We start from the raw sequence: 22,319 nt of genomic DNA on the forward strand, positions 1-22,319 counted from the left end.
CACTCTTCCTTTTTATCTTCCTTTCTCCTTTTCCTTCCTCCTTCCCTTCCTTTCTCTAGCTCTCTCATGATTTCTTTTCCTCATTATAAAAGTACTTATTTAGTCCCTACTCTGCTATTAGTGTGTTAGTCTTTGTCCCCTGGTACTTGCTGTTTAATGGAGAAATGGGTAAGCAAAACAGAAATTACAGCAGAGTGCAATAATAGAGCTAAGCCAGGTGTATAAATCCATTCTCACACTGCTGTAAAAAACTACTTGAGACTGGGTAATTTATAAAGAAAAGAGGTTTAATTGACTCACAGTTCCACAGGCTGTACAGGAGGCATGGCTGGGGAGGCCTCAGAAAACTTACAATCATGGTGGAAGAAAGAGCGAAGGGGAAGCAAGCACATCACACAGTGGCAGGAGAGAGACAGAGAGAGAGAGAGAGAGAGAATATAGGGGAAGAGCTACACACTTTCAACCAGATTTTGTGAGAATTCACCTACTATCATGAGAACAGCAAGGGGGAAGTCTGCCTCCATGATTCAGTCACCTCCTACCAGGCCCCTTCTCCAACACGTGTCGACGTGATATTTGGGTGGGGACACAGACCCAAACCATATTACCAGGGCACTGGAGAAACACAGAGGGGAAAGAACCAGCCAAGGAGTGAGATGGAGAACAAGGTGGACTTCTTGAAAGAGATGACAACCAAATTGGGTCCTGAAAGCTGAATAGAGGTTAGACAGGGGAGGAGGGGCAGCTAAAGATGGCCCAGGCAAACAAAGGGCCAGTGGATATGTTCATGGGATGATGTGTCTCTCGTTGTCTGTTTAACTCAAGGTGAGTCTCTCCCTCCCTCTCTCTCTCTTTCTCTCTCTCTCTCTCTCTCTGTGTGTGTGTGTGTGTGTGCATGTGTGCAAATGTAATATACCAAATAGTCAAACATGTGCCCCAGGAGAGGAGTAGAGGAAGAAAGAGAATGAGAGAGTAAGAAGGAGGAACAGACACAGAATATGAGAGAAAAGAGGGGAAAGAAAAGAAAGGAGCTAGAGGAGAGAAGCTGGTTAGCACTGAATGGAGCAATCTGTGTCATCATACTCGGGAAACTCAAGGATGGATTCTTGGCAAGTCGACTCTTGGAGCTTTTGCTCTGCTTGGTCCTGTGCTCAGATATGGGAAAATTAGAGGAGTGTCATCTGTGCAATCACTAAATTCATAATCTTGGTGAGGAAAGGAGACTACACACAGGGAATAATGCTAAGTATTACAAATTTCAGGGCAGAAAGAGATCAAGGTGGGCTGCAATATTCAGAAAAGTCTTCCTGGAAGAGTTGAATACTGAGAAAGCAGCTCCTAGAAGTGGACTCTGCTGAGATGGATGGAGTCCTGTGTAGGTCCCAACTGGGTGTGCTGTGTGGGGTCTGTCTCTCCGTGGCTGACAGTGCACATGTGGATTCCAGGGCTCAGGATGCTGTTACTGGGAGCTGTTCTACTGCTATTAGCTCTGCCCAGTCATGGCCAGGATACCACGACTCAAGGGCCCGGAGTCCTGCTTCCTCTGCCCAAGGGGGCCTGCACAGGTTGGATGGCGGGCATCCCAGGGCATCCAGGCCATAATGGGGCCCCAGGCCGTGATGGCAGAGATGGCATCTCTGGCGAGAAGGGTGAGAAAGGAGATCCAGGTAAGAATGTTTCTGGCCTCTTTCATTACAGACCTCCTAGACTGATATAAACTATATGAAGGCATTCGTTATTAACTGAGGCCTAGACACAGGGAGAAAGCAAAGCTTTTTTATGTAAACCATAAGCAACCTGAAATGATTTGGGGTTGGTCTTCCAAGGATGAGAATAGGTGGTGCCTCTATAACCAAGACTTTGGCTTTGCTGCATCTGCATCTGCATCTTCTTTTCCATCCCCTTTCCCATCTTCACCCTCATCCCTATTCGCAGTACATTCATATTCTGATTCCTCTTTCTGTCTGCTTAACTTCCATTTCATCCAGTGGCATTCAACCACATTTACTGCACACCCCCTGAAGGGCACAGTCCTGCCTTTGGGGAACTCTTGATCTAGGTAAGATGTCTAATGTGCAAGGCTCTGTTGGTGGTTACTACAAGAAAGTCTACTCTAAAAATGTCAAACTGAAAGTGAACAAGTATCCAAAGTATGGAGCATAGAGAAAATGTACTCACCATGGATCTGATGAAGAATGAAAGCTTCAAGGAGGAGGCAGAGCTTCAGCTAGGCCTTGAATGATGGGTAGGCAGAATAGAGGAGGAGAGACATCCTAGATGGAGGGGTAGAATGGCAAAACCAGGGTTGATGGTGCCAGCACATAAAGGGCTGGCAGGGTGGAGGGTCTATGATAGAGACCTATAGGAGATAAAGATGGGGTTGAATTTATGGGAGCCTCCCTGTCTGTGGGAGATATAGAAGGAGGAGGTAACACCTCTCTCCTTTTGGGAGCTCTTATCGGTTTCTTGCTCTATAAGTCAAGAAGGTTGTGAGTGGGAGCCACAGGGACGGTAATTTAGGCTGTAACCAACCTAGGCAGGAGTTCTGTTCTTTGTGGTCACTGAGGTCTTCTCATTCCTTAGGTCTTATTGGTCCTAAGGGAGACATTGGTGAAACTGGAGTACCCGGGGCTGAAGGTCCCCGAGGCTTTCCGGGAATCCAAGGCAGGAAAGGAGAACCTGGAGAAGGTGCCTATGTATACCGCTCAGCATTCAGTGTGGGATTGGAAACTTACGTTACTGTCCCCAACATGCCCATTCGCTTTACCAAGATCTTCTACAATCAGCAAAACCACTATGATGGCTCCACTGGTAAATTCCACTGCAACATTCCTGGGCTGTACTACTTTGCCTACCACATCACAGTCTATATGAAGGACGTGAAGGTCAGCCTCTTCAAGAAGGACAAGGCTATGCTCTTCACCTATGATCAGTACCAGGAAAATAATGTGGACCAGGCCTCCGGCTCTGTGCTCCTGCATCTGGAGGTGGGCGACCAAGTCTGGCTCCAGGTGTACGGGGAAGGAGAGCGTAATGGACTCTATGCTGATAATGACAATGACTCCACCTTCACAGGCTTTCTTCTCTACCATGACACCAATTGATCACCACTAACTCAGAGCCTCCTCCAGGCCAAACAGCCCCAAAGTCAATTAAAGGCTTTCAGTACAGTTAGGAAGTTGATTATTATTTAGTTGGAGGCCTTTAGATATTATTCATTCATTTACTTGTTCATTCATTCATTCATCAAGTAACTTTACAAAAATCATATGCTATGTTCCCAGTCCTGGGGAGCTTCACAAACACGACCAGATAACTGACTGGAAAGAAGTAGTTGATAATGCTGTTTTGTGCCCACTGTCTCTCCTGATGCTCGTATCAATCCTGTAAGGCACAGGGAACAAGCATTCTCCTGTTTTTACAGCTTGAGTACTGAGGCTGAGAGAGTTAGGTGAATGTCTAAGGTCACACAAGTATTAAATGACAGTGCTAGAAACCAAACCCAGAGCTGTGGACTTTGTTCACTAGACTGTGCCCTTTTATAGAAGTACATGTTCTCTTTGGAGTGTTGGTGGGTGTCTGTTGCCCGCCTCACCTGAGAGCCATTGAATTTGCCTTCCTCATGAATTAAAACCTCCCCCAAGCAGAGCTCCCTCAGAGAAAGTGGTTCTATGATGAAGTCCTGTCTTGGAAGTCCTGTCCTGACTACTACTCAATGGTCCCTGCACTACTCTACTTCCTCTTACCTATGTCCCTTCTCATGCTCTTCCCTCCAACTGGGAAAGCCAACTCCATCTCTAAGTGCTGAACTCATCCCTGTTGCTCAAGGCCACCTGGCCAGGAGCTTCTCTGATGTGATATCCACTTTTTTTTTTTTGGGAGGGAGGATGGAGTCTCACTCTGTCACCCAGGCTGGAGTACAGTGACATGATCTCAGCTCACTGCAGGCTCCTTCTCCTGGGTCCAAGCAATTATTGTGCCTCAGCCTCCCGAGTAGCTGAGACTACAGGCACATACCACCACACATGGCTAATTTTTGTATTTTTAGTAGAAATGGGGTTTCGTCATGTTGGCCAGGCTGGTCTCGAACTCCTGGCTTAGGTGATCCACCTGCCTCGACCTCCCAAAGTGCTGGGATTACAGGCGTGAGCCACCATGCCCAGTCGATATCTCACTTTTTATTTTGCCATGGATGAGAGTCCTGGGTGTGAGGAACACCTCCCACCAGGCTAGAGACAACTGCCTGGGAAGGACTGTGCTTCCTTCACCTCTGAATCCCTTGCAGATCCTTGATAAATGCCTCATGAAGACCAATCTCTTGATTCCCACATCTACCCAGAATTAACTCCATTCCAGTCTCTGCATGTAACCAGTTTTATCCACAGAAACATTTTCATTTTAGGAAATCCCTGGTTTTAAGTATCAATCCTTGTTCAGCTGGACAATATGAATCTTTTCCACTGAAGTTAGGGATGACTGTGATTTTCAGAACACTTAAAGAATTTTCCACCAGGAAGGTAGCTTGAGCCTGAAATGCAAAACACATGGAGGAATTCTGAAGCCATTCTCCTCTTGAGTACCAACAGGGTCAGGGAAGACTGGGCCTCCTGAATTTATTCTTGTTCTTTAAGAATTACAGGTTGAGGTAGTTGATGGTGGTAAATATTCTCTCAGGAGACAATAACTCCAGTGATGTTCTTCAAAGATTTTAGCAAAAACAGAGTAAATAGCATTCTCAGTCAATATATAAATTTAAAAAACTATTTTTTTTGCTTACAGTTCTAAATTCTGAATAATTCTCTCTTATATGTGTATTGCTAATCATTAAGGTATTATTTTTTCCACATATAAAGCTTTGTCTTTTTTTTTTTTTTTTTTTAAGATGGAGTTTCCCTCTGTTGCCAGGCTGGAGTGCAGTGGCATGATCTCGGCTTACTGCAACCTTTGCCTCCCAGGTTCAAGCGATTCTCCTGCCTCAGCCTCCTGAGTAGCTGGGAACACAGGTGCCCGCCACCATGCCAGGCTAATTTTTGTATTTTTAGTAGAGACGGGGTTTTACCATATTGGCCAGGCTGGTCTTGAACTCCTGACCTTGTGATCTGCCCGCCTCTACTTTTGTTGTTATTTTTCGAGAAAGATAGATATGAAGTTTAGAGAGGGATGAAGAGGTGAGAGTAAGCCTTATGTTAGTCAGAATTCTATGTTGTGAATGTCATTCACAACAGAAAACCCAAAATATTATGCAAACTACTGTAAGCAAGAAAAATAAAGGAAAAATGGAAACATTTATTCTTTTGCATAATAGAAATTACCAGAGTTGTTCTGTCTTTAGATAAGGTTTGAACGAAAGCTCAAAACAATCAAGACCCTTTTCTGTTTGTCCTTCTGTTCTGCCTTCCGCAGCGTAGGCTTTACCCTCAGGCGCTACACAGTACAGTTCTAGGGTTTCCCTCCTAACATCAAAAAGACTGTGGCCTGCCCAGCTCTCGTATCCCCACACCACACCATCTGGCTAAATGGACATCATGTTTTCTGGTGATGCCCAAAGAGGAGAGAGGAAGCTCTCTTTCCCAGATGCCCCAGCAAGTATAACCTTGCATCTCATTGCTCTGGCTGAGTGGTGTGCCTGTTTCTGGCCAATCACTGAGTCAGGAGGATGAAATATTCATATTGACTTAATTGCAGCTTAAGTTAGGGGTATGTAGAGGTATTTTCCCCAAAGCAAAATTGGGACACTGTTATCAGAAGTAGGAGAGTGGATGATAGATGCAAAATAATACCTGTCCACGACAAACTCTTAGTGCTGTGTTTGAGCTTTCTTGAGTTTCCCAGAGAGACATTGCTGCAAAATTCCTATTGATTTTCTCTAAAATTTCAACAAGTAGCTAAAGTCTGGCCATGCTCACAGTCTCACATCTGGTTGGGGTGGGCTCCTCACAGAACATGCTTTCACAGTTACCCTAAACTCTCTGGGGCAGGGTTATTCCTTTGTGGAACCAGAGGCACAGAGAGAGTCAACTGAGGCCAAAAGAGGCCTGAGAGAAACTGAGGTCAAGATTTCAGGATTAATGGTCCTGTGATGCTTTGAAGTATAATTGTGGATTTGTCCAATTCTCTTTAGTTCTGTCAGCTTTTGCTTCATATATTTTAGCACTCTATCATTAGATATATACACATTTAGTATTATGTCTTCTTGGTGCATTTACTCTCTTATCATTACATAATGTCCTTCTTTATCTGTGATAATTTTCTGTGTTCTGAAGTCTACTTTGCCTAAAAACAACATAGGCACTCAACTTCCTTTTCTTCCTTCCTTTCTCTCTTTCTTTCTTTCTTTCTTTCTTTCTTTCTTTCTTTCTTTCTTTCTTTCTTTCTTTCTTTCTTTCTTTTCTTTTTCTTTCTTTCTTTTCTTTTTCTTTCTCTCTCTCTCTTTCTTTCTTTTTTTGACAGAGTCTCGTTCTGTGTCCCAGGCTGGAGTTCAGTGGCGTGATCTTGGCTCACTGCTACCTCTGCCGTGAAAATTCTCCTGCCTCAGCCTCCCAAGTAGCTGGAACTACAGGCGCATGCCACTGCGCCCGGCTAATTTTTGTATTTTTCGTAGAGACGGGGTTTCACCATATTGGTCAGGCTGGTTTCAAACTCCTGACTTTGTGATCCACCCACCTCGGCCTCCCAAAGTGCTGGGATTACAGGCATGAGCCATCACTCCTGGTCAACTTTCTTTTGATTAGTGTTTTCATGGCATATCTTTTTCCATCATGTTACTTTAAATATATCTACATTATTGTGTTTAAAATGTATTTCTTACAGACTGCATGTAGTTGGGTATCATTTTTATCCAGTCTAAAAATATCTGTCTTTTAATTGGTGTTTAGACAATTTATATTTAATAAAATTGTTGAATTTAAGATGACCATTTTATTTGTTTGCTATTCACCACTTCTGTTTTATTCTCCTTCCGGAATTCTTTAGGATTATTTAAATATTTCATAATATTTTATCTTAATTTATTTATTGGGTTTTTGCCTATATCTCTTTGTGGTATTTTTTAGTGGTTGCTTGAGGGATTACATTGTACTTAACTTTTCACAGTATACATAGAGTTAATATTTTGCCACTTCCAGTAAACCATAGAAGGCTTATAATCATAGTAGTTCCTCTATCCATTTTCCTTTATGTTATAGTTGTCATATATATATTACATCTATATACATTGAAACATTATAGGCAATGTTATGATTTTTGCATTCAACAGTCATATATATATTTTAAAGAATTTAAGAAGAGAAAAATACTTATTCAGATATTCATCATTTATTTTGTTCTTTATTAATTTCTAATGTTCTATGTTTCTCTCTGGCGTAATTTCTCCTCAACCTGCAAAACTTTATTTAGCATTTATTTTAAAGCAAGTCTGTCGACAATGAATTCTCTTAAGTTTTTCTTCATCCGAGAATGCCTTCATCTTTTCTGCTTTCCTGAAATACACTTTTGCTGGATATAGAATTCTGAGCTGATAATTCTTTCTTCTAGCAGTTTATTTTACTTAGATTAGTTTTTTCAGCGCATTAAAGATGTTTCTGTCTTCTGGGACCTATGGTGTGTGTGTATATATATATATATATATTTTTTTTTTTTCCCTTTATCTCAAAGGCTCTATGGTTTCAGATGAGAAACCTGCAGTCATAGTTTTCCCTTATGTGTAATTTATCATTTTTTCTTCCAGCTGCCTTCAAGATGCTTTCTTTACCTCTGATTTTCAACAGTTTCATTATGATGTGTCTGGGTGTTTTCAACTTTCACCATTTTAGGGTTCATTAAGCTTCTTGAATCTATACATATAGGTCTTTCAGCAAATTTAGGACATTTTCTGCAGACATTTTTTATTTTTATTTTTGAGATTAGGGTGTTGCTGTGTTGCCCAGGCTGGTCTCAAACTTCTGGGCTCAAGTAATCCTCTTGCCTTGGCTTCCCAAAGTGCTGAGATTGTAGGTCTGAGCCACTGGATTTTCTGGCCCTCAGAACTGTGAGCCAACAAATTTCTGTTCTTTATAAATTACCCAGTCTGTGGTATTCTGCTATAGCAGCACAAAACGGGCTAAGATACTGGGCCAACCAGATTCTTCCAGGAATATGAATTAGGATGGATGTAAAACATGCAGATTCAGGACTCATGGGTCCTTCTGCCCTGCAGTGTAGAACAAGAAAAGGCCCAACTGTGAGAAAGGTAGAGGCTTTGAGAGAAACAGAATTGAAAGTCAAAGAGAGAGAGAGAGAGAGAGAGATCTTGGATGCCTTCTACTTTTTGGTTCAGTCCTTCCTGAGATTTAACTGTATCCCAACCCACGGGTGCCATAAGACACCAGTTCCTGTATTCTTATGCCATCTCTCCTTTTAATGTAAGTTAGCTTGAATTTATTTCTTTTATGTACATCTAAAAAGTACACAGGGGGCCGAGCACAGTGGCTTGTGCCTTTAATCCCAGCACTTTGGGAGACCAAGGTGGGCAGATCACTTGAGGTCAGGAGTTCGAGACCTGCCTGACCAACGTGGTGAAACTAAAAAAACAAAAATCAGCTGGTTGTGGTGGCGTGCACCTGTAATCCCAGCTACGTGAGAGGCTGAGGCAGGAGAATCACTTGAACCTGGGAGACAGAGGTTGCAGTGAGCCAAGATAGTGCCACTGCTCTCTGGCCTGGGCAACAGAGCAAGACTCTATCTCAAAAAAATAAATAAATAAAAATAAAAAGTACACAGGGTTGGAAATTATACTGTGACTGTGCCCAGGCACCAAGCTCAGGCTTAGTTAGGGAGAAGACTTGGCAACAGGATAATAGAGTCAAGTCATTAGGCCCCCATAAGATCAAACCTAAAACCCCAGCTTCACTTACTTGTATTTTATTAGCAATTAACCTCCTAGCTTAGAAATCCCTTGTGGACAGAGACTTTGTATTTCATCTTTGAATTCTTTACAAAGATCATTGATTTATTCAGTAAATATTTATTGTCTATTTTGTACTAGGTACATCATAATCTTGAAAATAGAAATAATAATATAATTATCATTTTGAAGTAGCTGCTTGAAATAGATTATTTTATTTACTCCTTACAACATCCTGTACATTAAATATCATTGACCCCATTGTTAGATAAGAAAACTGAAGCTTAGAGAAGATAATTAACTGGCTCAAAGCTGCAGCTAGTAAATTGTAGAGCAAAGATTCATAGCCAGAGCTGCCTGATGCCAAAAGCCATGCTGTTATGAAAAATAAACCCCGGCCGGGCGCGGTGGCTCACGCTTGTAATCCCAGCACTTTGGGAGGCCGAGGCGGGCGGATCACGAGGTCAGGAGATCGAGACTACAGTGAAACCCCGTCTCTACTAAAAATACAAAAAATTAGCCGGGCGTGGTGGCGGGCGCCTGTAGTCCCAGCTACTCGGAGAGGCTGAGGCAGGAGGATGGCGTGAACCTGGGAGGCGGAGCTTGCAGTGAGCCGAGATTGTGCCACTGCACTCCAGCCTGGGCGACACAGCAAGACTCCGTCTCAAAAAAAAAAAAAAAAAAAAAAAGAAAAATATACCCCAATTTCCTTGGACTTTTTTCTTTATGGTTTCAAGACATTGGGGGATAGAGTTATACAACCTGTAGCCTTACTGTTAGCAATCCTGTAAATACTGGTAATGGAAGAGCTTGCCTTTGTAAAATGAGTCATTCAATTTGTTATGTGGCAGAAAGTCCGGTTGTTTAAAGAAAATATGATGAAATGTCTCACTCATCTTTCATGTGGGCCAGTTCTGAGAACTGCACTGAGGTTCTTTGTAGTGTGGTGCAAGAAAATAAGGGTCTTCCAAAATAGTTTGTTCATGCCAGCTGAAATAGGTTAAGTCAACGCTCAACCTTTCTTTATTTAAAAAATTCTATAACTTAAGGCCAGGCACGGTGGCTCATGCCTGTAATCCCAGCGCTTTGGGAGGCCGAGGCAATGGATTACCTGAGATCAGGAGTTTGAGACCAGCCTGGGCAACATGGTGAAACCCCGTCTCTACTAAAAACACAAAAACTAGCCGGGCATGGTGGCTGGCGCCTGTAATCCCAGCTACTCAGGAGGCTGAGGCAGGAGAATCACTGGAACCTGGGAGGCGGAGGTTGCAGTGAGACAAGATAGTGCCATTGTACTCCAGCCTGGGCAACAGAGTGAGACTCCATCTCAAAACAAAACAAAACCAACCAAACAAAAAAAACTATAACTTAAAAATAGAAAGTTATTTCCCTAGTATGATAAAGAATAACAAATTGTAAATAATATCCAACGTTATAATTAATAGCAAAAAAAAAAAAAAGCAAAACACTAAATATATCCCCATTAAAATTGGTAGAAAACAAGGATGCTTGCTTTCACCATTCTAACTTTAACAATGTTCTGGGAAATGCTGTTGCTTTGTCCTCTTATCTTTGAACTTCCTCTTGTTTTATTTTATTCATGTTCTTATCACAGTCTTCCAAAAACAGGAATTCATGGAGAGTTTTGTGGGTTTTTCTAAATTTTGGTACATATATACATATGTATAGCAAATATAGATAATATATGTATAGCAAATGTATTTATATATTACATATTATATATATTACATATTATATATATTACATATTATATATATTACATATTTTATATATATATTACATATTATATATATATATTACATATTATATATATATATTTCCCTGAATGGGTTCTTGGCATGCTGTTTGTTTCTTTTTGTTGTTGCTTTTCTGTAGTATACCCGGCTGATCCAGCTTGATTGTGTTGAACGTCGCTCTTTCTAGACTTTGTTTGCTCTGATACAGTGAGCATGACTGTCATCTCTGATACTTGCAAGTCTCACCTCCCAGCTACAGAGCAAGAGCTGAAATCTCATTTTCTTTCCACTTTTCCGAGACGGAGGGAAGACAGCATAGAAGCAGACTCTGGGGCTTGTGTAGCCTTGTTGGGTAACCTGGCTTTTCCTGTCTCTTCTGAAATGCTGTTAAATGTTTGGTACCACAAATTAACCCATCTCGTTGGCCACGCATCCTATTCTCATGGTGGAGTACCTCTAGGTCCACAGGTTCCTAGTAATCCCTAGGAACCATCAGCTCTTCCACAGAGATCTTGAGATATGCTAGTTTGTACTCTGACAGGAGTCTGTACTCTGACAGGTTTTTTCTAGACTTTTCCTTGGGATACTTACTTACCTGTTGAGTCTTCTTTGCTCCAGGTTGAGGAGAACTCACAGGAATTTGTCCAATCCTCTTCTTTTTAGTATAGTCTTGGTGGGTGGGAGGCTACAGTGATATTAGAAGTCTTGCCATGCTCTGGCAGAATCTTTTGTTTCTTTCCTCAATAGCCATGTTTTGAAGTCTATGACTTGTCATTACACCCTTTTCTTATATTTTGCTTCTAGTGAATTTTCAGGGGTGTTAATGTTTTTCTTTTGTTACAGTCATTTGAAAGAGCACACAGGTGAGACTGTATAAGAATTTTTAAAAATAGTAATTTAGGTGGGATAGGCAGCTAGCCTTGCTAGATACTGAAAACATATTACAAAATCATAGCAGTTAAAACAGAGTATCCTGGGCCAGGCACGGTGGCTCAAGCCTGTAATTTCAGCACTTTGGGAGGCCGAGGTGGGTGGATCCTCTGAAGTCAGGAGTTCAAGACCAGCCTGGCCAACATGGTGAAACCCTGTCTCTACTAAAAACACAAAAATTAGCCGGGCTTGGTGGACATGCCTGTAGTCCCAGCTAGTCGGGAGACCGAGGCAGGACAATTGCTTGAACCTGGGAAGTGGAGCTGCAGTGAGCTGAGAATGTGCTGCCCCACTCCAGCCTGAGCAACAGAGTGAGACTCTATTTCAACCGCGCCCCCGCCCCCCTCCACCAAAACAGAGTATCCCTAGCATAAGAATAGACAGACAGGTTAATGAAAGATAAGAGTGACCAGAATTAGACCCTAAGATATGTGGAACTTTAATACATGATAAAAGATTTATGCACTTTAGTTATTTAGAAAAAAAGGAACACTCTTGGCCTCTTCCTCATGTATGCTTGAAAAATATTGCAAATAAATCAAGCAGTTAAATTAAGGGTGAAAAATGAACCCGTAAAAAAACCACTCTAAAAGTATATAAAAATGGCTACTAAGTCTCTAGATCAGAGGGGAGACCTAAGTTTAAAAAAAGAGAAGAAGCAAAAGAAGAAAAGATAAATAGATGTGACTACATAAAACTTTAAGTTTCAAGGCTTTATAAAAAATGGCCAAAATTACAAAGCAATCAGCAAACCTGAATGCGGGAGGTAGTAAAAATTCCTTCACCAGGGGAGTCCTTTGACACCGGGTTTGGTTTGGTTTTGTTTTGTTTTTTGTGGTGGTGGTAAGGATAAGAAAGGAACAAGACAAGCAAGCAAGGTGAGGCTTGCCCTAGGTCAACCTCTAGTGTTCACGGAGAGGAAGCTGTAAATGGTGAGGACTAGGTTCAGGAGTGGTTGGTAGGGAAGAGGTAGCCTGTGGCTGAGCTGGGAGAAGTTGCAGCAGAACCACTGCCCTTACAAGAGGTAAGTGCAAGTCACTTGGGGTGACCTAAGGCAGAACTTTTTTTTTTTTTTTTGAGGTGGAGTCTTGGTCTGTTGCCCAGGCTGGAGTGCAGTGGCACGATTTTGGCCTCCTGGGTTCACGCCATTCTCCTGCCTCAGCCTCCCAAGTAGCTGGGACTACAGGCACCTGCCACCATGCCCGGCTAACTGTTTGTATTTTTAGTAGAGATGGGGTTTCACGGTGTTAGCTAGGATGGTCTTGATCACCTGATCTCGTGATCCGCCCACCTCTGCCTCCCAAAGTGCTGGGATTACAGGCGTGAACCAACGCCCCTGGGCCTAAGACAGAACTTTTGCTTTTCCATTATTCTTTTTTTTTTTTTTTTAAGATGGAGTTTTGCTCCTGTGGCCCAGGCTGGAGTGCAATGGCGTGATCTCGGTTCATTGCAGCCTCTGCTTCCCAGGATCAAGTGATTCTCCTGCCTCAGCCTCCTGAGTAGCTGGGATTACAGGTGCCCGCCACCACACCTGGCCAATTTTATACTTTTAGTAGAGACGGGGTTTCTCCAGGTTAGCCAGACTGGTCTTGAACTCCTGACCTCAGGTGATCCGCCCACCTCGGCCTACCAAAATGCTGGGATTACAGGCGTGAGCCACCGCGCCTGGCTTTTTTTTTTTTTTTTTGCGATGCAGTCTGGCTCTGTTGCCCAGGCTGGAGTGCAGTGGCGTGATCTCAGCTCACTGCAACCTCCACCTCCTGGGTTCAAGCGATTTTCCTGCCTCAGCCTCCCAAGTAGCTGGGACTACGGGCATGTGCCACCACGCTCGGCTAATTTTTGTATTTTTAGTAGAGACAGGGTTTCACCATGCTGGCCACGCTGGTCTCGAACTCCTGACCTCAGTTGATCCCCCTACTTCGGCCTCCCAAAGTGTTGGAATTACAGGCATGAGCCACCGTGCCCGGTCCCATTATTCTTCTCAGACAAAACAGATCCTTTCAAAGGAATGGTAAACTTGGGTTTCATAATATATTTGTTAAAAAATTGGAATCTCATGCCTGTAATCCCAGCGCTTTGGGAGGCAGGAAGATCTCTTGAGTTCAGGAGTTTGACACCAGCCTGGGCGAAACAGGGAGACCTCATCTCTACAAAAATTTTTTTTAAAAACTGGGAGCATCCTGAACATCTATTGTTTGCCCCGCCTTTTCAAATGACTTGAATGTTTTTCTACACCACAAAATATAATTTTCAAATGTGATTTCTTTCAAATGTGATTTGTATGTGGATGCATAATGTTTCATTATATGGATGTCACTGTCAATTATTTGAGCAATGTTTATGCCTAGAAATGAGACTTGTTGGCAATGTGTATATAGATGGAGCAAAATGTCTGGGTACTTTGAAAAATGGTGTCAGAGCCCAGATGACTTGGACATCTCCACTCTGAGCCAGCTGGCTCAGTATTAGTCACAACTGGAAAAGGGAGATGGGGAGAATGTCTCACAGACTCATGAATGTGTTTGTATGGTGTTATTAACAGAGTGAATTATAAAATCCAGACCTATAAAAGCTCAACTATTTTGTATAATTTGAGCTTGCAGAAAACTTCCTTAATATTCCACTGCTGCACACACACATCTGTTAACTGGCTGAGGTTTGGCAAAGGCAAATCAGTGTTAAGAGTTGAAGTAGCAGCTCTTTCTCAGATTCACACATTCCTTTTCACTTATTGGAAACAAGATATTATCTGACTCCTAGTCTTGCTTGCTTGGCAGACACCTTTCAGTAAGTATGAATACATTAAATCTCAGCCTGAAAGACAAAGACCTTACTGTCTTCCTTATTCATGACAAAAATCACAGCCATAAAATAGAAAGAATGAATTCTGGTATTCAGCTGAAGAAAAAGTTTGACTGAGTTGCTTTCCCACCCTGGAAAACTTTCTCTCAGAATAATTTCATGATGGATGATTCTGTGAGGAATGAAACAATGCTGTATCATTGCTATAAATGCTGTAATGTCTGCATGCCAAACTGCTTTCAATGAGTGTTTTCTCTGGAAACTGGAAATTATGACACAGTCGAGGCATTAGTGTGCCCCTTTTCTTCAGTAATAAAAAGAAAGGATACTGAGCGGAACTCAGGTGTGATAGAGATTTAAGGTATTTCCAAGTGATGCTTGCCTGACACTCTGTTAAATAAAATTAAAAAAAAAAATAAAAGCAAAAAAGATCTCTCTAAGTGGTATGGCACGATTTCCCAGATACAGCAAAAGAATCTACCGTTATACCCTGCCTTTTCCTCCATCTTGTCTAGAGCATCTAGACATATAAACTCATAATTCCCTTTTAACTTAATAAAAATTTATAAAATACGATACAGGAGTTAAAAGGGAGGATGGTTTAGGGTGATGGAAACGTCAGGAGGTCTTTGTGTTGGGGATGACGTTTGAACTAGGTCTTGCTAAACTGAGGAGTAAAGGGAGATCTTCCATTCATAGTGAAGAGCAGATGCAAAGTCAAAAAACAAACAAAACATAAATAAGTTAATAAGGCAAGTTGAGAAGTTCAGTGTGGCTGAGAAAAAAATATGTAAGACAAAAGGTCAGAGATAAAGTTGAGTGTGGCCAAGCAAAGCAGATAGGGCAGAAAGTATCTGGACTTCATCTTTCCATGACAGAGGCCAACAAAGAACTTTTAAGCAGGAGCAAAATATGATCAGATTGACATTATGTCAAGGTCACCTGCTGGAGTTACTGATAATTGGAAGACATTTGTTATTGGTCCCAGTAAATGAAGACAAAAGCAGTGGTAACTGAATTGAAGACTCAATCCTGGAGAAATTTCTGTATTAGAATTACACAGTTAGGATATAGAATAATAGACCACTGCTGTTTAATTCCATTGGAATGTGGGTATGAGCCAGGTGAGGGTATGAGTGTGTTTCAGGTGGAGGTGGGAGACTTGGCCTCTACTCTCAGAGAATAAACAGACACAGAGTTTGCCATATATCTCTATCCTATCAGATAGGGGTTGTGCTCTTGAGAAAGTGGTGGATATATCAGTCCATTCAGGAAAATCCTCTGTGACCTCCCTCACATTTGAGCAATTGAAATTATGGGAAGAGTGCTTTATAGGAAGTCCACTTTATTAAATGTGCCCTCTGGATGCTACCTTTGTATTGAGAATTGGTGCTTTTTAGTGCATTTATTTTGTCATCTTAGATTTTCATGCTGTTCTGCGAGTTATCTTAGCAAAGCACTCTCTGTAGGTTGAAGGATGATGTTATGAATAGTCAGAGGTGAGGTACTTAGAATTTATATAACTACAAGCCTTATGGAAGTGTCTTCTGAGGCTGGTGGAAGCCTTTTGATGAAGACCTTTCAGGGGTTGATCACAACGAGTAAGAGCCTGGTTCTCCAATTATGATGATATTTCTGATTTACTTTTCAGCCTATCCAAGCAAATGTTCAGATCAATTATGGTTTCTCAGAAAGGGGCAGGAAGTGCATACAGCAGTCAGTTGGCCAGATTATCCAGACGTACCACTTCCCTTTGTCAGCTTATCACTGAGTCTGGCTTCCTCCTTGATTGGGTAAACATCCTTTTCTTACCCATGTTTCTCCCTCAAATCAGCACTTTCCTAATGATTTCCTGTTTCTGAGCAAAATCTTCCATAAATCAAACATGAAATCAAGCAGGAGAAATTAGTAAGACCAGCCATGGAGAGAGAATGTGAAGTCCTGCAATTTGTCTGGGATATAGAAAGTTCAAGAATTAGAAGAGGGTGCCATATCCAGGACACACAGCCTGCTATCCCTTCCTTCTGCACAGGGCTGTGTGTCATGATAGGAGACACTGATAGGCAAAAAGATCTCCATGAAAGTTAACTAAGATTAGAAATAAACATTTCTCATTTAAGAGTGTCAGATAGCTTCTAATTAGTATAGTGCCTATATCCAAGGTTGCAGGATAAAAATGCTTCAAAGTGAATACATTTCTACTACCTCCTTTATATGACTGGCAATTTTTTTTCTTGTGCCACTGACGATTTTATCAGGGGAAGAGTTTTCTTCTAGTGATCATAAATTTGATAGCTGTCTTTGTCCATTTTATGCTACTAAGTAGAATGCCTGAGACTGAGTAATTTATAAAGAATAGTATAAGATCACGGTGCTGGCATTTGGTGAGGGGCTGGTTTCTGCCTGCAAGATGGCGGCTTGCATGCTGCATCCTTCAGATGGGAGGAACGCGGTGCCCTCACGTGGCAGAAGAATAGAAGAGAGGAAACCTGCTCCAACAAGCTTTTCTTAATAATGGCATTCATTAATTCATTAGGGAAGAGCCCTCATGACTTAAATACCTTCCAAAAGACCCTACCTCCCCACCCTGTTGCATTGGGGATTAAGTTTCCAACACATGAATTTGGGGGGATGCATTCAGACCATAACGATAGCTTATTTTTTGATATGCCAAATATCTTTTTCAAAAAATGTTTCTGTTACATTGTTCATATTATTTGCTGAAAACACAGTGGCACATGCCACCCCCAGCTACTTGGGAGGTTGATGTGGGAAGATCTTTTGAGCCCAGGAGTTTGAGGTTGCAGTGAGTTATGATCACACCACTGCACTTCAACCTGGGTGACAGAGTGAGACTCTGTCTCTAAAATAAAATAAATACATTGTTTATATTATGTATCATAAACTGGTGTCTCGTAGGAGAACTGATGATGAATTCAAACTGTGTTAGTTTATGTAAAGGTTAAACAGTAAGTTTACTAATCTTTTCTTTTCTTTTCTTTCTTTTCTTTTCTTTTCTTTTCTTTTCTTTTCTTTTCTTTTTTTTCGAGACGGAGTCTCGCTCTGTCGCCCAGGCTGGAGTGCAGTGGCACAATCTCGGCTCACTGCAAGCTCCGCCTCCCGGGTTCATGCCATTCTCCTGCCTCAGCCTCCCGAGTAGCTGGGACTACAGGGCCCGCCAACACGCCTGGCTAATTTTTTGTATTTTTAGTAGATACAGGGTTTCACCATGTTAGCCAGGATGGTCTCGATCTCCTGACCTCGTGATCCCCCAGCCAAAACAATTTTGAGAAAAAAAAAAAATCAAGTTCGGAGACTTACACTACAGAAATCAAGAGTGCATGGTATTGGCAGAGAATAGCCATATAGATCAATAGATAAGAATAGAGAACCCAGAATTAGACCTACACATTAGAACACTTATAACTCAATAATAAAAAGACAAATAACCATATTTTTTTAAAAAAAACATGAAGATATATGAATGTCCAATGAGTTAATAAAAATATGTTCAAAATCATGAATCATTAGGAAAATGTAAATTAAGATGATGAATACCCTTTCATAAGCACTAGCATGACTAAAATTAAAAAGTCTGACTATGCCAAGTATTGGTGAAAACGTGGAACCACTGGAACTCTCTTACTTTGTTGTTAGAAATGTAAAATAGCTAACCACTATAGAAAAGCAATTTGATAGTTCCTTATAAAGTTTTACATTTACCACCCAAGCTGGAGAAATGAAAACATCTGTCTGTTAAAAAGTTGTACATGAATATTTATAGTGGGTTTATTCACCACTCGTAATGGCCTCTAAAAACAACCCAAAACTTCATCTACAGGCAAATAGTAAACAAATTGTGTATTCACTCAGTCAGCAATTAAAAGGACATTTCTGATATTTGAAATAGTATAGTACAGAGTAATCGAAAAAATGTTACACTGAGTGAAAGAAAGCTGAATTCAGAATTTTAAGTACTGTATGATTTCCTTTATATATATATATAGGTATAGATTGTGCAGAATAAATGTATGATGATAGAAATAAGATCAGTGGTTGTTACATAAGGTGGTGGTGGTAGTGAGGAGGAATTGGCTGTAAAAGAACATGAAGGAAATCTATCTATCTATCTATCTATCTATCTATCTATCTATCTATCTATCTATAATTTTTTGAGACAGAGTCTTGCTCTGTGGCTCAGGCTGGAGTGCAGTGGTGCCATCTTGGTTCACTGAAAACTCCACCTCCCGGGTTCAACCAATTCTCCTGCCTCAGCCTCCCGAGTAGCTGGGATTACAGGCATGCACCACCACGCCTGGCTAATTTTTTTGTATTTTTGGTAGAGATGGAGTTTCATCATATTGGCCTGGTCTCGAACTCCTGGCCTTGTGATCCACCCACCTTGGCCTCCCAAAGTGTTGGGATTACAGGTGTGAGCCACCACGCCAGGCCAGAGATCGATTGATCTATCTATCTATCTATCTATCTATCTATCTATCTATCTATCTAATCTATCATCTATCTATCTATCTATTTTTTTGAGACGGAGTCTCTCTCTGTCGCCCAGGTTGGAGCTTGGTGGCATGATCTCGGCTCACTGCAACCTCTGCCTCCTGGGTTCAAGCGATTCTCCTGCCTCAGCCTCCTGAGTAGCTGGGACCACAGACACGTGCCACCATGCCCAGCTAATTTTTGTATTTTTAGTAGCGACCGGGTCTCACCATGTTGGCCAGGATGGTCTCCATCTCTTGACCTCATGATCTGCCTGCCTCAGCCTCCCAAAGTGCTGGGATTACAGGTGGAAATCTTTATTTCGATGCAGAGATGGTTACATGGGAATTTACACTTTTCAAAGCTTATTGCCTCATATGCTTAAAACGTGTATTTTATTGTATGTAAATTATACTTCAATAAACTCGATTAAAAACACAATGATGTACACAACAATGTGAGTGTACTTAATGCCACTGAAGACTTAAGAGTGGTTAAAATGCTAAATTTTATGTTATCTATGTTTTACCACAATAAAAAAAAATGAGATACATTTTTCTTTTTCTTTTTTTTCCAGATGGAGTCTGGCTGTGTCGGCCAGGCTAGAGGGCAGTGGCGCAATCTCGGCTCACTGCAACCTCTGCCTCCTGGGTTTAAGTGATTCTCCTGCCTCAGCCTCCTGAGCAGCTGGGATTATAGGCACGTACCGCCATGCCTGGCTAATTTTTGTATTTTAGTAGAGACAGGGTTTCACCACGTTGGCCAGGCGGGTCTCGAACTCCTGACCTCAGGTGATCCGCCTGCCTTGGCCTCCCAAAATGCTGGGATTACAGGCATGAGCCACCGTGCCCAGCCTGATATACATTTTTCTAATATTGTGATATGTAATTAAAAATTTCAAAAACACATAAAAATAGAACCATACAATTATTCTCTTTATATCCATTCTGCATCATCTAGATTTAACCATTATTAAAGCAAACATGGTGAAATTTTTACAATGTACAATTTTAACAGTATACACATACACTGGAGTAAACTATTAAATTTATAATTATATTTATTATAATTATTAAATTTATCAATGTCTATTACATTTTTATACCTGCATAAATTAATAATAATTCATTAATATTATATTTTATCTGCCCAATGCTCAAACTTTCCCAGTCTCCAAATTTCTTTTCTATCCCAATTAGGATTTAATCAAGAAATATGTTTTGTTTTGTCCTTTTAGTCTCATTTAATCTAACACAGTTACCTTCCTCTCTTATGATACTGATTTTCTAAAGTCACCGCACCAGATGTGGAAAGTCCCGTATTCTGGCTTTGTCTGTTTCCTCATAGTGACAGCCACCTTGTTACTTGATCCCCTTTACCTTCTTGTAAAGTGGAAGCTTCTCCTGGAGCTTGATTTATTCAGGTTATAATTTCTGACAAGAATTATTCTATAGGTAAATCCATGATAATTAATGTTGCATTACATCAGGGGACCTATAATGCCAGATAGTCTTATTGTTAGTGATGTCAAATTTGTCACTCAGCTAAGGTGGTGACAGACAGATCTCTCCATTGTAGTGGTCCATTTTTCTTTTTGCAATTTACAAGCAATAGTTTTGATCACTTGTTCCTTTTAAACCCACTAGATTGGCAAAAATTTTAAAAATCTGATAATACCAAGGGTTAACATAAGTGCAAAGTCATTATTAATTGCTGGTAGGAGTGTAAGTTTATCTAATCACTTTGGAAATCCATTTCATATTATCTGCTAGAGCTGAAGAGGCTTATAGTTTACAATCCATTCTATCTTCCATCATTTTAAGAGAAACTCTCACGCAGGTGTACAAGGAGGCACACGCAATAATTTTTATAGCAGATTGTTTTCTAAGAGCAAAACTGGGAAACAACCCAAATGTGCATCAAAAAAAGAATGAATAAAGTTTTATATAGTCAAACAATAGGATACTGTAAAATAGTAATATTGAATGACCTAAAGCCACAAACATCAGTCTGATGAATCTTATAATCATTACACACACACACACACACACACACACACTCTCTCTCTTTCTCTCTCTCTCTCTAGGAGGAAACATACAAGGCTTTTGATAAAGATGCTGAAATTGACACATGTATTTCCCTCTGCTCTTTCTCCAAATTCCACTGAAACAACAGCAAATTTTTTAAAAAAGCATAAACGTTTGTACAAAAGCAAATGAAGAAGAGAGTAGACAGGGGCAATAACAACTTTCAGGCATAACTAATGATAATGATTTAGCAGACTGAAAAAGTTACTCTTAAGCTGGCAGGGAAAATGCAAAGAAGTACTATATATGTTTCCAAAAACACACAAAAGTTTCAGGAATTGGCAGCACCAAGTATCTCTTGCAATAGGAGTAAATATGGGCTTAAAAAAGACAAGTTGATTTCAATTCTACTCTAAACCTGCAGCATGATGACTGTCCCTCTCTAGTCTGGCAGAAGATAGAGAGAGTAAAACAAAGGGCTCAGGTGTAGGACTGGAAAAGTGGTGGTTACAGCACTAATTTAGCATTGGACAGGTAGGGTGCTGGACCCTAGGAGGCCTGTGAAAATAGCTTAGGTATTCAACAATGGGTACAGCCACGGAGGCCTACACAGATTCAACAGATTGGTAGAAAGGAGGAAACAAACATAACAGAAATGCAAAGAGAAAAAGTAGGTATAGTGAGAGTGAGTGAGAGAGAGAATGATTTGCAGATGTGAGGTAAGATTTCAGAGGTGAAGTTCTAGTGATGACCAAGCCCTTGGTTTCTCTTCAAGGAAATCTTGCTGAGAAACATGCCCCTAAAAACAGCTTTGATGCCTTGTGATTAGGGGTGATGGCTTTCATTATTTTCCTCCACTCTCAATAAGCACCAACAGAAAAAAGGTACTCCGGAAAGAATCTTCGTTGTTGCAATATGAGGCAGAATGAACAAAACTGCAACAGCTACTGCTGTAATAGGAAGTAACATGGTGTAAGATGTAGTTTTAACAAGTAGAATAGGCCCTGGTGCATCTGGTTTGCCCTCTCTGAGTGCCAGAGTGTTAGCTACCAGTGTCAGCAAGCCTGTCTGGTGCATCTTGACTTTCCCAACATCTAGAGGACTTCTTTAACTTAATGAGATGAAGATGAGCTGAGAATGACATCTTGAAAAGATCTGAGTCCGTAGTTTTCCAAGCGGTTCTCAGACCAGCAGCATCAGCGTGGGAAGTTTGTAGAAATGCAAATAATTTGGGATCTATCCCAAACCTATTGAATCAGAAGTTTTCGGGGTGTAGCCCAGCAATACGTGTTTTTAAAAGCTCTTCAGGTGAGCACACTAAGGTTTGAGAGTCACTGACCTGGATGTAATTTTTAAAATTTTTAAAAAATTTTTTTGAGTCAGAGTATCCATCACCCAGGCTGGAGTGTAATGGCGCAATCTCAGCTTACT

The 22,319-nt window shown here is 41.0% G+C and overlaps 1 long non-coding RNA gene across 1 annotated transcript; it reads right to left on the reverse strand.

Annotated features, from left to right (window-relative positions):
• Positions 1-269: 269 nt before the first annotated feature.
• LOC116480337 (uncharacterized) lies at positions 270-10,128 on the reverse strand. The gene is made up of 4 exons (XR_004251261.1): positions 9,993-10,128; positions 2,533-4,528; positions 2,179-2,273; positions 270-1,637 (listed from the first exon to the last, which is right to left on the reverse strand). It is a non-coding gene; the product is annotated as an uncharacterized LOC116480337 (long non-coding RNA).
• Positions 10,129-22,319: the final 12,191 nt, after the last annotated feature.

This window comes from Hylobates moloch, unplaced genomic scaffold (genome assembly GCF_009828535.3).
Source record: "Hylobates moloch isolate HMO894 unplaced genomic scaffold, HMol_V3 SCAFFOLD_13, whole genome shotgun sequence".
Lineage (NCBI taxonomy): Eukaryota > Metazoa > Chordata > Mammalia > Primates > Hylobatidae > Hylobates > Hylobates moloch.